This window comes from Eretmochelys imbricata, chromosome 7 (genome assembly GCF_965152235.1).
Source record: "Eretmochelys imbricata isolate rEreImb1 chromosome 7, rEreImb1.hap1, whole genome shotgun sequence".
Classification (NCBI taxonomy): Eukaryota; Metazoa; Chordata; order Testudines; family Cheloniidae; genus Eretmochelys; species Eretmochelys imbricata.
The window spans coordinates 32563611-32581609 of record NC_135578.1 but is presented as its reverse complement, the minus strand read 5'-3'; the positions used below and the strand labels follow the sequence as shown (position 1 = coordinate 32581609).

General features: G+C 39.9%; 1 long non-coding RNA gene across 1 annotated transcript; it reads left to right on the top strand.

Annotated features, from left to right (window-relative positions):
* Positions 1-586: 586 nt before the first annotated feature.
* LOC144267293 (uncharacterized) lies at positions 587-9436 on the top strand. Its single transcript, XR_013346579.1, has 2 exons — positions 587-7065; positions 7183-9436. It is a non-coding gene; the product is annotated as an uncharacterized LOC144267293 (long non-coding RNA).
* The last annotated feature ends 8563 nt before the right edge of the window (positions 9437-17999 follow it).

Genomic DNA, 17999 nt, shown 5'->3' with positions numbered 1-17999 from the left:
ATATACACCTTTGATCGAAACCTTTAGCTAAAGGATTGTATTTGGCATTGTAGATCTTGTTTTTTACAAGAAAAAATGTAAGCTCTCTATGTAGGCCAAAATTTACTGTCATAGACACCATTTTGCTGCATAAGAAAGATATGTTCAGACTAAAGCTAGGTATGGTTTTATTTTTAAAAATGATAAAATTAACTGAGAACCTATTTTTATGCCTGGCTTTGTACAGAGGATTTATTCCACTCACCTTAAAAAACGATTCAGTAAAATGGTTTAGGATCTTGTTAAAAATTCATTAGGGTGGATCAGTCTAATAAACCCATTTACAGAGAAAAGAAACTGAATTTCTCCAGTGAACTAATTCCTTTCTTCCTTTCTAATTAAAAACGAATAAATCCACTACATTAGTTTCAGAGAATGGACATTGAAAAACTTTTTAGAATTTTGAGGGATTATTTTTTTGTGTTGATGTTCAGGCAGTGCTTTCCCCTCCCCCTTAGCAGAGGAGGGGCGGAAGGAGATTCTATGCTGCAGTTAGTGACTCTGTCACCAGTCTATAAAATATCCTGCTGCCCATTTACTGTTAGAGTTGCAGGCAGGAGAGCTAGGGAGAAAGGGCAGGTGGAGAGGGAAATAAAACAGGGAAAGGGGAAACAGCCCAGGAATAGCTTTAAAAAACAAAGTTAACTAGATTAATAATCTATTGGAAACTATAGCTAATATTTTTTAAAGTAAATCAGTAAAGAGGGTTTTACTCTTAAAATATTAATTATAGTTTGATAATTAAAAAGATATGGTTAACTAATGTGCCACTGGTTTTTAAACCGCTTAATGCTCTTAAAAACAGGAAATACGAAGATTTTTAATATGAAAGGCAATTGGAAGAGGAGAGAAGAATCAAAGAATAAGAAGTATTCAATAAGTGCAGGAGGGTGATCAGAGGTTTGGGTAAATGGTTGAAAGAAAATGGGCATTTTAAATGCTTCCAAAATAAAATTATTAACCAAGAAAATCTTGAAGATAAATTTAAGAAAAAACAAGAAAAAAAATTGAAGATTTAGAAAAGAAAATGCTAAATTTTGAAATATAGATCTTGCATTTTAAAAAAAGGCAAAAGAAGAATTTAAAATTTGAAGATAATTGGGAAAGAAAAATTTAAAATTTGAAGATAAGAAAAAACAAGATTTAAAAAAATGAAGATTAATTTAGAAGCAAAACAAGACCAAAATAAAATTGAAGATAAACTGAAACCCAAAACATGCTTTAAGCCAGTTTGGGGTGGAAAGAAAAATTAAGAATGCTGGCTGTTTTAAAAACGCCAGATTAAGTCTGCTTCAAGCAGAAGAAAATATGAAGAAACAACAAGTTTTATTTAAAAAGACAAAATGATTTTTAGAAAAGAAAATATTAGAAACACAAGGTTTGGGAAGATGTTCAAGACAGGAGACTGAGAAGAGAGACGGTTGTGGTTTGTTTGTTTTTTGGTAATATTAGAAGGCAGAAGGTACCTTAGAAGAGGACCCAGGAAAAGAGAAGAGAGAAGGGGAGTTGCATTTTAAAGATGAGCAAAAGATCTATCTATATAGTAGATTAGTTTAAAAATGTGAAGTCAGGAGGGTGAAAGACTTAAATTGATACTTGTAAAATCTAAGGCGTAATATTTGCTGAAGAATTTAATCTTTTAATGCAAACTAGCTCAGTTTTTGTGAAAATCAAACTTACAAATTCATAGCATACTATAACTATTAATTCAAAGGACTTTGTGTATGAAAATTATTTCAAGATCAAGAATAATCTTTAAAAGGTCTATTTTTGTGTGTGTTGGACTTAGTGGAAAAAAATCTGTCTTGAGCTAAAATGTTTAAAAAAATTAGCTGATAAAGGACTAGAATAAAACCAACCATTTTACATCTGATGCATTGACCAAGGCGGAATGTGGCTTCAGTGAAGCTAGAAAGACAGGATTTCAAGGAGCCAGTGCAAATTGGTGAAGTTAGAGGGGAAAAAAGAGCCAGTCCAAATTGGTGAAACTAGAGGAAAAAAGAATCATGGAAAACAAGATCAAGCAAGAAATTTTTGAAAGAATAGATACCTTTGCGAAAGGCCAGAAGGGGGAAAAATGAGTGAAGACAGCAATAATTTAACCTGTATAGTTGGTAACCTACTTTCTCCTTGATTTCTTTAAAATACTATTTTCTTTGCTATACTCTTCATTAATAGTAATTTGTAAAGGTACTTATTGTTATGAGAGGGGTTTGTTGGAGTGGGTCAAGTCGTGGTGTGTCGTAGGTTTTTCTCTTTGCAGGCTTATTTACTCATTGCATCTTGTCTGGAAACTAATGGGCAATCTGCCAAGGCCTGGAGAGTGTGGTCATCTTCCTGAGTGTTTAGAAAACTGCTGGAATTTTCCTTTCGGCTTTAGGAGTGGTAGCTAGCGTCTGTATTGCTGTAACCCTACCCAAATTGGGGAAGTCGTGAGCCTGGTGGAGCGACAAGCATCTATGGTGGCAGTGAAGTGTAAGCAAATCACATAATATTTTTTAAAAGATTATTGCCCAGCAGAACAACAAACTTGTTCGTTCAAATCTTAAAATATTGTAGGTAATGTATATTATCTCCCATGTGTCTTGCTGTTCCTAGCAAGAGAAAATAAATGTATTTTTCTCACCTATTCTAGTGGGAAGGGAAAAGGCTTTTTTTTGTTAGTCTTGCTCAAAGTATTTTTTTTTTCCTTGAAGGGAGGGGAAGGGGACCAGAAACTTCTTCAGTTTTTTTCCCCCCAGGTGTGTCTAGATCCTAGAGCCAGACGACTGGAGAGGTGACAATGTAAAGGATAAAAGAGAACCAGTAATCAGGATAAAACCTCTATTGTATTGATGATGGCAGTGGTTTAGAAATGTGATTCACCTGTATTGCAGCTATAGATATCAATTGAAGTGTGTGGAGAAACTGGCCAGACAGAGGGAAATGCAAGTTAATTATATTCTATTTTTATAAGTTTGGATTCTTCATAAAGTAATTTACATTTTTTTATTATCAAAGTATAAAGGTACCATTTTTGGGGAGAGGGAAACATTTTTGTGTATGTTGAAAAGGGTGGTGGTGGGTAGGGATAAAACAAGCTTGTTTCTAGACTCTTTGCAGATACTGTAGTTCCTATTGGCTTGGTTAGCAGTGTGGTTCTATCCACTGTGCTGTTGCGAGAACATTCCCCAGAGTTGGAGCAGCTTTTACCTTGGAAGAAAGGACAGTTTACCTAAAATGGAGTTGGAAAGTTGGATTGGAGCTTGTATTCAGGATTCATGGTCGTTCAGTCATCCTCTAAGGAGAATTTAAGAAGAGCTTGGCTAGTCCAGAACTTGAAAGTTAAGTTTTCTCTAGTAAACAAACAAAACAGACATACTTTGATACAGTATATTGTGCGTGTGTTGTGGGTGGAATTTTAGGTGCTGTTTTATATGGCTTGACATATTCGTGGGGGTGGGGCAACATAATTGTCTGTATGTTCTTCAGATTCTCTTCCTAAACTACAGAGACATCCATAACTTTAGAACTGAAAAAAAGAATGTTCAGCTTCAATCCTGGCAAGTAATTCTCATAATTTAGCTTTAAATTGTTTTTGTGGCAGTGCCCCATTGAGTAACTGGGAATGTTCACACCCACATATGTGTGTGTGTGTGTATATACTTAAAGCACAGGCAGTGCTAGAAAGAGAATAGACAAAGTTAAAATTGCAATACAGAGTAGCTTCTTTAATTTTTTTCCTGTAGCATAAAATTTACCAAAAATACTCTCTCAGAAGTGGAAAGCTTCCACTAGTCCAAATTAACATGGACTACAGATAAAACAACACCCTCATATCCTCTTGTAACTATTAGGGTTGTGGTGTCTAGACGCATATTCTGGTGCATATCTGTAATTCTGGGAATCCTTGGACGTGGTGGTGTGTGGCTTTCTTTTTTTGGCATTTTTTTCCAGGTGCTTAATGTAACTTAATGCTACTGTAGAGACTTCAGAGAGAAAGAAGTTGCTTAATGACCCTGGTGTGTGATTCCTTCTGATGGTAGCTTGTGTATTTATCAAGTAAGATTCTGCTTTCAGTTGTCTGTAACCTAGAAATGTGGGTTTGTTTGAGTGTAGGAATTATACGTTTTTATTTAGATTTTTTTGTATTAAAAAATGCAACACAGTATGTTAAACCATACTTAAAATCCTGTAAAATGAGTGCACTTACTGTCAGAGTAAAAATAAATAAACCAAAAGACCCAAGAGCAGATCAGTTACCAATGTAAACACAGTAATTTTTAAATTAAAACACACTAATTAAAAAAAGTAAGAAACATAGTTGTAATGCGTTTAGTTTGAATGTGTCTTTCTTTTTGGGGGGGTGGGGCATGGTATGGGGAACAACTTTTGTCTTGTAGACATTTTTCAGATCCGCCTTCAGAATCATAGCCCCAACGAGCCTGAGAAAATATGTCCTCATAAATGCAGAGGGAACAGCTTCTTGGCGAATGATAAGTAAAGGCAGAAAAGATTCTAATATTCCTTCCTACTTGATGGAGAAAGGATCCCAGATGTTAACAAGTGAAAATCCAATGTGTCTACCGGGAGGAAAAAAAAAGCTATAAGCAATGAAACTGACAAATTTGAAGTATAAGCATTGACTATCCATATCTTATCAGAATATTTGCTCTAAGAAATCTCAGTTATATGCAGTAAAGAGCAAATGTCCTTGAAATACATAATTTCATTAAAGCAGTGAACAACTACTTCCACAGCATTGCTATTAAATTGAAAGAAAATACGACAGAAAAAATGCATATGCAAATGCATATGGCTTCTACCAAACTATTTGGTATGAATATTACTACCTAAATCTTACGGATTTGAAGAAAGAATATGAATTTTATTTTGAAACCACAATCTAATTTGGGATCAACTTTCACTACTGTTGGATTTGAGAGGAGGCTTGTGCTGTGCTCCACTGTTTACCTGACACAGGTTTTCTGCACTATTAATGAGGAGTTTTGCTTCATTTCATCTGGGAGCTGAAAAAACAAGCAGGCATCTATTACAGATAAGTTTATCAATTATATCTGCAGATATTGCATGTTAGGGAAATGTACTTTTTAAATGCTCTGAAGCAGTAGACGCCGTAAACATCTGAACTGGCATTTCCCATTTCCAGCCTTTAGCAGTGTGCGGAATGGGTATGAGGGACTTAACCTACCCCTGTGCCTATTTGGGGCTGCACTTCCACTCTCTAAATTCCTTTCTCCTCTGTGCACAGACCACAGTTGGATAGTGCCCATCACCTAAAGGCAGACAAGCGTAGCAGCTATGCTGTGGTGCTTATGAACAAACATGATGATGTATATCTTCCCTTGGAGGCTGAGCCTACTCAGGGCCTACCCTTTGAGAGCCTGAAATGCTATACCAAACAGCACATTATGCTGCTAAAAAACACACCTTAATTTTTCTGCTATTTTGTAGCATTAAAATATTTGCAGAAAACATGGGATATTTAAAAAAAAACAAAACTATAAAGGCACCTTTTAATAAAGTTACTGATGTGCTCTAAGAATAGACAGTTTGTCTTCATTTTTATTAATAAAAATGTGCTGTCAATGTTCTTTGTGTGTGGTTAGCTCTGGGGCAGTGTGTGTGGGGGGGATTCTTCTTTAATCTTTCAGAATCTTTCTCCAAGAACACCTGATCTTAATTGGACGGGAGCAGAAATTGAACAGAAGACCGAAATTCTTTTTTATTCAGGCAGGAAAGTCTTTGCAGAATCTTTTCCTTCCCTCCCTCTCCACCCCTCTCTTCATCGAGACAAATGTAGATCAAGGTACTTGGCAATAGAGGTCCTGTAATTAAGGAAAGTATCTGCCCAAGGAATGATTTCTAAAATGCTTTAAACTAGACCAGTGGGGGCAAATTTACCAATCAGAGTAAGTTCATAACAAAGTAAAATTTTGGCAATAAGACTTGCTCTGTCTCCAGAGCTAAAGTCCTGTTAAAATTAAAACCGACTGACTTATTTATAGTTGGGGAAAACTTTTAACTGCACAATAATTTTTTAAATTTAACACTAGTCAGTTTGCATATTTAGAAATTTGCATGCTAACAATGCTTGCAACCATTTTCCTTCAGTGCTAGTGACGTCTCATTTTCTACTTCCAATTAACGTTAGGGGGGAATGGGCAATTTTTTTTTTAAGTATCTTTCTTTGTAGAAGCTTCATTTCATAATGTATAGACCCTGATGCATCCCTTCACGAAGCTGTTCAGGATGATTTTGCTTGACATGCCTTGGCGCTTTCTTCTGTTCCTCACACCTTGTGTGTGTATGTGAAGGCCCCCTACAGTGAGTTAAACCTCCATATCTTCAAAAATTAACAGCATTATTTTTTTTTTTTAAATATCTGGACTGTGGCTGGGGTAGGGTGGGAGGGGCTCACAACTTGTTCCAGCTTTTCTTTTTACAGACTTCACAGAGAATGCAGTGTCTGAAGCAGGTCTGGTCTGTTGGCAAGTAATGTGCAGTATGCTTGATCTGCTTGGGTAGAGCATTTGAATCGACTGAAATATGTCCCAAAGCTTTTGTCCATGTGTGGAGTAGTGATTGTTTGAAAGAAAAAAATACAGCTGAATGACAAAAGTGCCTGTTTATTGAAAGGAGCTCTTTACCCTTCGAGTAAAATCCCCACAGCTTTAAACAGTCGGTGTATGAGATCCAAGTTCCTTTGGCTGTGCTGCTTTATTTAGGTAACTGCTTTTTGTTGTTCCGTTTCTGAAGTGGGTGGGGGAGGGTGTACTGAAGCCTTTAGTCTCTTCCAGATACATCTAAAACATCTCATTGACAAGAAATAAAAGCTTCCAAACAAGCAACAATCCTCCAGGAAACTAACTGGCAAGTGACATTTTAAATTCCACCAGTTTAGTGACCATTTTCAGTACCTTGCTTTTGTATGGGTCTCTTCCTTTATTGGTTTTTTTAACAGTTCTTTTCAAGAAAATACCAAAACAAGCCAGTTCCTCTTGATGGGCCACAGAAGCCAACCCAGTAAGAATAGTTCTCATTTACTTTAAAACAAAAAAATTAATTGATTTTTCATGGAGTTTACTGGGAATTTGGGAGGGAGGGGAGGGCGCAATCTAGTTTTAAGATTACTTTTCACAGACCTGTAGAAGGAGCAGCCAGACACAAAGAATTGAAAATACCACAGTGGACAAAAAGCAAACAGGTGAATAAACTTTTCTGTATTTACCATAAAGATAAAAAGATTTTAAAAAAATTGGAATCCCCTCTGCTCCCCACCCCACCCACGATAAAAAATGGGGACATTAACTTCTATCCAGCTTCATGCTGCAATTTCACCAATTTAAAATGAGAGACTGTATCTTTGAATCTTTTTAGGGATGTGGGTGGGGGAAAATGGGTTGAGACCTCTTTTGCTTAAGACTTTTGCAGGTGTCCCCATTTAAAGACAGAAAAGGCTTTAAAAAGTAGGAGAACCATGGACCTTTACAGACATCTTGTGACAAAACTGACATGACGACAAAGCAGTTACTTAAAGGTCACTCTTAAATTACATGACTTTATTGAAGGCGGTGGGGTTGCACTTGTAATATAATCTTGCATATACTGAGGATATGTGCTTCAAAGGATGCTCTTTGCATTAACTATATATTGAGCAAGTTAATACATTACTTTAAAAGTAATGTTGAGTACCTTCTGTGTACTTATAGCCATGTTATCAGTTCATGTAAACCCCTATTTAAAAACACTAACTTTCAGATCATGGCTTATACTTCTAAAATAAAATTATGTAAATACTTAAGGGAGGGGGAGGAGGGGATAAACCACAACCAGTTTTCGCTAGACTTTTTTCCAGAAACCTGCTATTCAGTACCTAGTTCAGACTACACACAGCGCTTTTCCTCTTGCTTCAGCTGGTAGCATGGATCCTTGTCACTGGTATGCGGTTTTCTCTTAAGGTAAAATTTTAAAATGTAAGTCTACAAAACATTGGGATAACGTACTTTGCCTGGAACTCTCCTAACTTTGGAAGCTAACGTCACATTTAAAAAATGTAATGATGCTTAATGATAAACTATTACTAAAATAGTTTTACCTTCAAATAACACTCAGAATAATATTGACAGGCAAAACTGTCCCAAAACTAAATAGTAAATCTAGACGTAACAGATGGCAAAATACAATAAAAACAAAACCAATAACTTATGGTGCTTTGGAGGAATGTTAGGGGGTGGGTGCCTGCCAATACTGGCTGTAAATAAACATTAGAAAGTAGATTTCAACTGTCTTCATTGTGAGGTGGCTTTTGGGAGGGCTCTTGCAACTCTCTGCTAAGACTTTTTCAGGTATCCTAACAAATTCGAAATAAGTGATTTGTCAGAAGTAGAAGCTTAGATGAAGCAGATTTCTTCAGTGCTCTTTCAAGGTTTTTCTTTTCCTGAGAGAACAATCTGTTCTGTCAGGTTTTGCTTTTCACCTTTATTATATTTACTAAAAAAAGCAAAAGATGCTGGTGGTTGGCACTCCTGGTTTCCAGGATGGGGTTCAAATCCCTGCAGTGTCTTTGCTTTTCTTGTACCATAGAGGTGTAAATGCAGACCACTTCAGTGTGGGTTTTATAGGTGAGAGTAACTTTTTCATTGGGAAATAGAGGTGTTTGCCTGGACAGACTATACTTGGGTAATATTTTGCACTTAACATTTTATCTGTAGGTCACAGAGCAGTTCACAATGGTGGGTGTAACTCTTCACATTTACAAAAAGGGAAACAACTGATGCAGAGAGGGCAATTAACAGCCAGTCAGTGACAGAGCTGTGACTTGAACTCAGGAATCCTAACTAACAATCCTCTGACTAGGGGAGTGTTTTTCAACCTCTATTTGCTGACCCCTAAAAAAAATTTCCCTTTTGGAATCTTGGACCACAGGTTGAAAACCAAAGATCTAATGGACATAGTGTCCTGCTGTGAAAACTATAGTAGTCTTTTACTGTCCCTGGCCAGTCACCCTGAACAACAACTTGTTCATGCAGAAACCAGTTTCTTGTTGACAGCATTAAATAATTTGCCGTGCTTCTAAACCAGCTTCCTATTGACAGGTGTTTGGCAACCCAGGCATGGTAATGAACAACTGCAGAAACTCACTGAACTTCTAGCAAGTGTAGCAATAGATGTCTGCCTACCTTCTAAAAAGTTTTAATTTAACTACATCTATGGCTAACTATTCTATCCTGATTGCTTTCAACAGGTGTTACTTAACTTCATTGCAATGTGTTAGAAGTTATGAGAGTTTTAGCTTGTGATGGCGATGTACAGGCAGCAGGAGATTCCAACTTATTTGTACTTCAACCATTTCACTATATGGGGATTTAAAAAATAAATCTGGAATGCAAAATTATGTATTGTCTGGTGTCTTTCTTGAGGTGCTTTGCTGATTTATTATTGCTCAACTCTTACATAACAATACAGATAATAAACCCCCTAGCTCATATGAGCTAGGGGTGTGTGTGTGTATATTAGTGCTTTTTCATCAGTGGCTCTCAAATGCTTTTATCAAGGAGGTAAGCATTATCCCCATTTTACATATAGGGAAACTGAAGCACAGGAAGATGAAGCAATTTGCCCAAGATGAACCATTAGGCCAGTGGCTGAGCTGGGAATAGAACCCAGATATCCCGAGTCTCAGTCCAGTTCTTTATCCATTGGCAACCCTGCCTCTCCTAAAGTGTATCTAGTTCTGTAGAAAATGAGTGTCAAATTAAGGTTATTCATAGCAAAAGTCTCAAACCCTGAACTTCCAAAATGTGTTTTGCAGTGCAAAATGAGTGCAGCTTTCACTTATGCCTTCTCCCCCCCACCCGATTTTTTTTTTTACTGTGTAGTGTCGTGTGCCTTTTATTTATGTGGTGGTCAAGAAACTTGCAAGAAAAGTTCACTGCTGTGTTGAAGAGCATATGGTGTGAATTCAGTGCTGTACAGCTTGTATTACAGAGTTGGATGGTGATCAGTCATTTATTAGCATACATACCATCTCCCATTCAAAAATAAGTGCTTAAAATATTAAGATGCTCTCTAACTTTTGAAATGTAGTATTCTTCATTAGATTGGTAAACTGAAGTAGACCAAGGTAGTGATTTGATTCCCTGTTGTAAGAGTGAGAGTTGGAACAGAGATCTTAGTCCTATGCTTTTAAGACACAAGATTACTTCAGGTTTCAGAGTAGCAGCCACGTTAGTCTGTATTCGCAAAAAGGAATGGAGTACTTAATGGCACCTTAGAGACTAACAAATTTATTTGCGCATAAGCTTTCATGAGCTACAGCTCACTTCATTGGATGCATCACGAAAGCTTATGCTCAGATAAATTTGTTAGTCTCTAAGGTGCAACAAGTACTCCTTTTCTTTTTAAGATTACTTCAATTAGTCTTGGGGCTGACTGATAAATAAAGGCCTGCATCTAGGCAGACAGAAGTTGCATCGGTCAATAGGGAAATCTTAAACCAGTGCACTCTAGGTATCCTCAAATATGGCTTGTAGTACACGATTGCCCATTGTTTAAAATTAATTAGCCATTGTAAATTTTACCAGCCCTCAGGGTGGTGAAGATGGGGTTCTCCTTCAGAACTGGGAGCCTTCATTGTATGCATTAACCAGTGTCAGATGGCTGCACCACAACTATCAAGCTCTGGTCATGAAAGGATTAAGGCACAAGACTAGAAAAAACATTTTGGGGCCAAATCTTGGTATAACTCATGAGAATAGTCCCAGTGTCTGCAGTGGAACTACTTGGTGAGTAAGATGAAGTAGGATTTGGCCTGTCGGTAAGATGGATGCCTGGATCTCTTAATCAACGTTTACATAGTGTTCCTTGTTTTTAGATTTCCAAATACAGGGAGGAAAGCATTAAGTGGATGTCAGGGGTGATGGAAACAGGTAAGTAGCAGTGAAAAAATAACAGAATTGGCCTCTGGTCTGACTCCCACGAGACTGCACTGCCTCAAAATGTACTCTCTTCTCCCTGTGGGTGCTTTAAGTACAAGACCTACTGGCATTGAAGAGTCTTAAAAGCTTGAACAGACAGAACTTTTTGGAACAGCCGTGTGCTTTTCTTAAGGAAAAAATATTCACCCTCAGTACACGGTTTTAAAACTAATGTAACTCACTAAAATAGGGGAGGAGTTATTGGATGGTAAATTGTAAAGGAACATTGATGCTATGTGTTATGTTTATTACATTTGTTAAAGAGCCAATGAGAGGCATTAGTGATGTTCTCTCAAGAATTATGACAGACAAAATATGTAAAAGCTAGAGATCATGATTGATAATACCAAGTTGTTCAAAACAACGATCTTTTCAATGTTAAACACTGAGGAAATTAGGCAAAAATGTGTCTGCTTTTGTCAATAATGAGGAAACCTGGTTCAGGAACATACAGTGGAGGATCTTGTAGTCTTGACACTACTTTAACTCCATTTAGTGTCACTTACCTGATCAACCAGTGCCCTAAACATTAGATGGGGCCCAAAATTGTCAAACTTGGGTGCTGAACGTTGAACACTTAAGTCAATCTTTAGACACCTACATATAACTTTGATTTTTCACAGATGGTGTTTCAGAGTAACAGCCGTGTTAGTCTGTATTCGCAAAAAGAAAAGGAGTACTTGTGGCACCTTAGAGATGGTACAGATGGTGTGTTACTTCCCACATTAATTTGGATCTGTGGGTGCCTACCACCTCTGAAAATCAGGCCAATTTATTTAGGTGACTAACTTTAGACATTCATGTTTGAAAATATTGGATTTTTCCCCTTTGCTAATTTGCTAATTCTGTTATAGTTTATTTCCATACGTGAAGAAGAATAAGCTATACTGGCATAACTGTTTGAATCAGTTAACTCTTTCAGTACAAAAGTCACACCCCTGAGAGCAGGTCTTACCTAGTGAGTCATTTCAGAAATAGGGTATATGAAAAGCCACTCAATGTCTCAGTGTAAACTAGATTGCACACGCCAGGGGTTCCTTACATTTCCACCATTTCACCCCCACAAGTTTCCTGTGTGCCATCCTTCCATCTACCTCTATTTCAGGGATTCCTTGCAACTTTCTCCTACCCCAATGCCTAGGGCTCTGTGTCCCTCATTCAGATGTATGCCAGGGTCCCCAAGTCTCCCCACACTAGGGATTCTGTGTGCCCCCTGCCCCCCATTCCAGCCCTGTAATAAGGTCAGCAAATAATGCAGTAATGCATTTTGCAATTTACTATCGTACTTTAGGTTTCAGAGTAGTTCGCAATTTTTGGCATCTGATGAAGTGAGCTGTAGCTCACGAAAGCTTATGCTCAAATAAATTTGTTAGTCTCTAAGGTGCCACAAATACTCCTTTTCTTCTATCCTACTTTGTAATTCTACCCTGCCTGATCTCAAGGTACTTCACACTCATGAACTTGGCGTCCTAACAGTTTACCTCTGATATTACTTTGAGATTTCAGTCCCACTGAGCTAGGTGTTGTGTACACATACATAATGAAAAGACAGTCTCTGTCCCAGACATTAAGAGGAGAGAAAGTAAATTGATACAACAAAGGAAAGAATGCAATGTCACAGGGAAACTATTATGATTAGAGGCTAATAAGCAATGGCTGCAGCACACCAACTACCTAAGCATTCTCATGTGATTTATAGAGAGCATGTCAGAGGTGAGAAGAAATTTGGAGGAGGATAATGTGTTGCCTTTGCAGAATTTTATGGGAAACTCTGCCTGTGCACAGGAGAAAGTGCAAAGATGCCTGCTGTGTATGCATGTATGTGTGTTTTTTGTACACCTGTGCTTGTGTATATACTTGTGTTTGTGTACCTGTGTCTACTTTTATATGTTTGCATACCCTGTGTGTGTGACTATATGTGTTTGCATGCCTTTGTGTGTGTGTGCATGCACATTTGTGGACACGTTACATACCTGTGTGCTTAGGTGCATGTGTATATTTATATTATATGTATGTGTGTATATGTGTTTGTGTGTCTACTTGTGTCCTTATGTGAGGCCTGGTTTATGCACAGATTTTATACTGTTGGGGAGAGGGGTTTTTTACCCAAATAATTATACCAGTATAATACCTAGTTTGGATTCAGTTACACTGATATAAAGGTGCCTTAGGCCAAATCTACAACAGGAGCTCTCTGACTGTATAGCTATACTGGTATACTATACCAGCAAAGCATTCCTAGTATGGACACAACTTATACCAGCAAAACGCTAGAGGCTTCTTCCTGCACAGCTGTGTCAGTCAGAGATCAGGCCCCTGACTGGCATAGCTATGCCAGTAGAAGTTTGTAGTATAGACCTGGCCTTATACCAATATAGCTTAATCCCCTTCCGATATATGAACAGCTATATCATAATAAAGCACCTTTATACCAGTATAACTGCATCCACACTAACATGGTTGTACAGCTCTAACTATACTGGCATAGTTAGAGGCATTTGTGTGTGTCAACAAGCTTTGAGAGAAGAGGAAATTGAGGCACAGAGAAGATCTTGCACCCTTTACTCGTGTGTGAAATAATCCCATTCCCTTTAGTGGGATTTTCTGTGTGAGTAAAGATTACTCAAGTAAACCATACAGAATTAGCCCTCCAGGATCACACAAGAATTATGTGGCCATCTCCTGAGTACTCTGGCTCTGAGCTCCCTGTTTCAACCACAAGGTTATCTGGCCCCTTAGATGCAAGTGTGCAATTCCCCTGGCTTCCTTGCCTCTCAGAGTTAAATCAGCAAGAGAATGTCACTGTTCAGACCTTTGATACGGTCCACAAAGCTGCAGAGCCAGATGATACTTTAAAACATGGCTTCTGGCTGTCAGAGGGGTAGCCGTGTTTGTCTGTATCCACAAAAACACCGAGGAGTCTGGTGGCACCTTGAAGACTAACAGATTTATTTGGGCATAAGCTTTGGTGGGTAAAAAATCCCACTTCTTCAGATGTATGGAGTGAAAATTACAGATACAGGCATAAATATACTGGCACATGAAGAGAAGGGAGTTACTTTACAAGTGGAGAACCAACATTGACAAGGGCAAATCAGTCAGGGTGGATGTGGTCAACTCCCAGTAATTGATGAGGAGGTGTCAATACCAAGAGAGGGAAAATTGCTTTTGTAGTGAGCCAGCCACTCCCAGTCCCTATTCAAGCCCAAATTAACGGTGTTAAGTTTGCAAATGAATTGTAGCTCTACAGGTTTCAGAGTAGCAAAGGAGTACTTGCAGCAGCTTAGGGACTAACCAATTTATTTGAGCATAAGCTTTTGTGAGCTACAGCTCATTTCATCGGAGTTTCTCTTTGAAGTCTGTTTTTGAAGATTTTTTGTTGAAGGATGGCTACTTTTAAATCTGTTCTTGAATGTCCAGGGAGATTGAAATGTTCTCTTACTGGCTTTTGTATGTTACCATTCCTGATGTCTGATTTGTGTCCATTTATTCTTTTATGTAGAGATTCTTTAAAAGTGACATTCTAGAATAAAAAGTCATACAATCATTTTCTATTTTCATTACATTGGTTTCTCCGGTTGAAACCAGAATTTTCTGGAATCATTGCTCTGTGTGTGAGATGCTTCCTCTTGCTTGGACAGCTCAGATTTAGGAAGGAATAGAAATCATCTGCATATCTTTAGCTCCTTCTAGCGATCAAAGTCAGAATTGCAATGCATGATTCAGAATGCTGCTTCCTCTCACTGTGCACGTAGTTACCGTAGCTCAACACTTTTTAGACCACAGTGTACAGTGAGGTTCCTGGGACTTCTGAAAAAGGAGGAGCAGTTGGGTGGGCTGTCAGAGAAATAGCCTGGGTTTCAATTAAATAAAGTTGGTAGTTAGAAAGCCTGGACACAAAACCAATTAGTTGTATTTATTGTGTATACTGCAATAGCACTTAGGAGCCTCAGTCACGGACCAGGACCCCATTTTGCTAGGCACAGTACAAACAAGACAGTCGCTGCCCCAAAGAGCTCACAATCTAAGAATAAAACAAGGGCCAACAGATGTACAAGGGTGTACAATGAGACAATATCAGACAATCTCAGTACCACAGGCACCGACTTTCCAAAATGCCGGGAGGTGTTTGACCCCTGGCTCTGCCCCCAATCACCCCTTCCCCCAAGGCCCCCCCGCCCCACCTCTTCCCACCCCTGCTCTGCCCCCACCCCACCTCTTCCCGCCCTGCTCTGTCTCTTCCCGACCAGTTTTGTCCCCCTCTTCTGAGCGTGCTGTGTCCTCAATCCTCCAGAGCCTCCTACCACATGCCATGAAACAACTGATTGTGGTGGATGGAAGGCAGGGAGGCGCTGGGGGAGGGTGAGTGGGAGCTGATAAGGAGGGCTGCTGGTGGGTGCTCCAGCCCCGGAGCACCCACAGAGTCGGCGCCTAAGCTCGATACCACCAATAACCTAACCATTGTAACGTTTTTTGTAGGCATCACAACAAAAGAGAGATTTGAAGGAGGAAGATGAAGTAGTTTTGTGGATGTTTACGGGAGAATACACGAAGGTGCTTACAAATTTAACAAGTGGGTAATGGAAGCACAGGCACCATGGAGGCAGGAATCAACCTCTTGATAGTGAATGAGAGATGATAGGTCAGGTGGGATAGGGCAGTAGTTCCCAAACTTTTTTGTCACGCCACCCCCTTACCTGGTTTGTGGCCCGCTGGGGCTGGGACAATAGCCATGGCTGGGGCTGGGGCTGGTGGCTGAGGCCAGGGCTGGAGAGGAGCTGGGGGCAGAGCGAGGCTGGGTGGCGCTCCCTCCCCGCCCCCTGAGGAGGCTGGCTCCAGGCCCCATCGTACCCTGCCCGGACATTCTTTCATTCCCCCCTAGCAGAGACCTGCCCCATAGTTTGGGGTCTACTGGCATAAGACATTCAGGACTTGGAAAGTGAGGACAAATAGCTTATGTTTGATGCAATAAAGAAAGGGGAGCCAATGGAGACAGGCAAGGAGGGGTGACATGGTCAAAGGGAGAGGCTAGAAAATGATCTTTGCAGCAGCTTTTTGAATAGATATGAGTGGGGGAAAGATTACATTTGTCGAGAGACAACGTGGATGCAGACAGACAGATGGGGGAGCACAAGGAAACAATAGACTGTTGGTCAGCATGACAGATCTTAAAAGAGGCTGAAAGGAATTGATTAAACAAAAATATACAAGTGAAAGGTAAAGGGATTTAACTTTTGAAACTTTGATATCTTGGGGAAACTGAATAACACAGGATAATATTTATTATTTGTATTATGACAGTGCCTAGGTCCAGCTTTTAAAAAGTATTTAGGCATTGCTGCACTCAGTGTTTCAGCGCCTAACTCATTTAGGAGACATGGCCTAAATCTAATTTTCAAAAGAGATTTAGGTCCTTTGGAGCCTAAATCCATAGGCTTTTGGGACCTAAGTGCCTAAATCCCTTTTGAAAATTAGATTTAGGATACTAAATCAGTTAGGCATTGCAACCCTGAGTGTAGCAACACCTAAATACCTCAAAGTCGGGGGTCAAAACGCCAGCAGCCAAAGCCCTATTGCAGGGGTGGGGAACCTACAGCCCGTGGGCCGGATCCAGCCCGTTGCTTACTTTCATCTGGCCTGCGCATGGGCGGCGGGTACCATACATTGAAGGAGGCTGTGCCTCCTCAAACAGCCAGGCGTGGACCTGCCCACGCTTTGCCCTGCCCAGGTCTCCCCCCACTCTTATTTACCGCCATGCACCATGCAGCTCCTCCAGTCCCCCTGTGCTCCAACCGGGGCTGGGCAGGCTGCGGCAGTGCCGCCCACCTGCCCTCCTAGCGTTCCAGGACTGGGGAAGCTGTGGTCGTGTGCTGCGAATCTCCCCAGTGCTCTGGGGCTGGGGCCACACGCTGCCCACCTTTCTGGCACGCTGGGGCTGTGGAGGCTGGGGCCGTGTGCCTCCCGGCACTCCTCTGGGGCTGGGGAGCTAGCCTGGGGTGGGGTGTGGGGCTTTGGATCAGACCCTTGCTTTTTACTTGTGTGTGGCCCGCAATTGATTTTTTTCTGTGAGTCAATGGCTCGGGATAGAAAAAAGGTTCCCCCCCCTGCCCTATTGTGTTAGGCATAGATTCATAGATTTTAAGAACAAAAGGGATCTTTATAATCATCTAGTCTGACCTCCTGTATAACACAGGCCAGAAGAACCTCACACAGTAAGTAATTTCTGCATCAAGCTAATAATCTCTGTTTGCCCTTGAACAGATTGTTTAGAAAAACATCTAGCCTTGATTAAAAAACTCCAAGTGATGGAAAATCCACTACAGCTCAAGGCCAACTATTCTAATAGTTAATCATCTTCCCTGTGAAAAATTTGCACTGTATTTCTAGTCTAGTCAAGCTTCACAATAATACCTAGCTCTTAGATAGCATCTCTAGATCTGAAAGTGCTTGACAAGGGAGGTTGGTATCATTATACCCATTTTACAGAGGGGAAAACTGATGCACAGAGAGGTGAAATGTCTTGTCCAAGGTCACCCAGCACAGCTAGGAATAGAACTCATCTAATTTCTCAGTTATACTAGAAAAATAAAAAACAGTCCCCCACAAAAAATGTTGGAGGGGGGTGACTTCATGGTTAGAACAGATACTGGGAGACAGAGTTTTATTCAGGTTTCAGAGTAACAGCCGTGTTAGTCTGTATTTGCAAAAAGAAAAGGAGTACTTGTGGCACCTTAGAGACTAACCAATTTATTTGAGCATGAGCTTTCCAGTGACTCAGGGAGGAGAGTCTGGGTTAGTAGCTGGAGTAGAGACTGGGAGGCAGGACTCCTGGGTCCCATTCCCAGGCTGTCACTCACCTTGCTGTGGGATGTTGTGGACAATCAAGTCACCTCTTTTGGGGGGGAGGGATAGCTCAGTGGTTTGAGCATTGGCCTGCTAAACCCAGGATTGTGAGTTCAATCCTTGACGGGGCCATTTAGG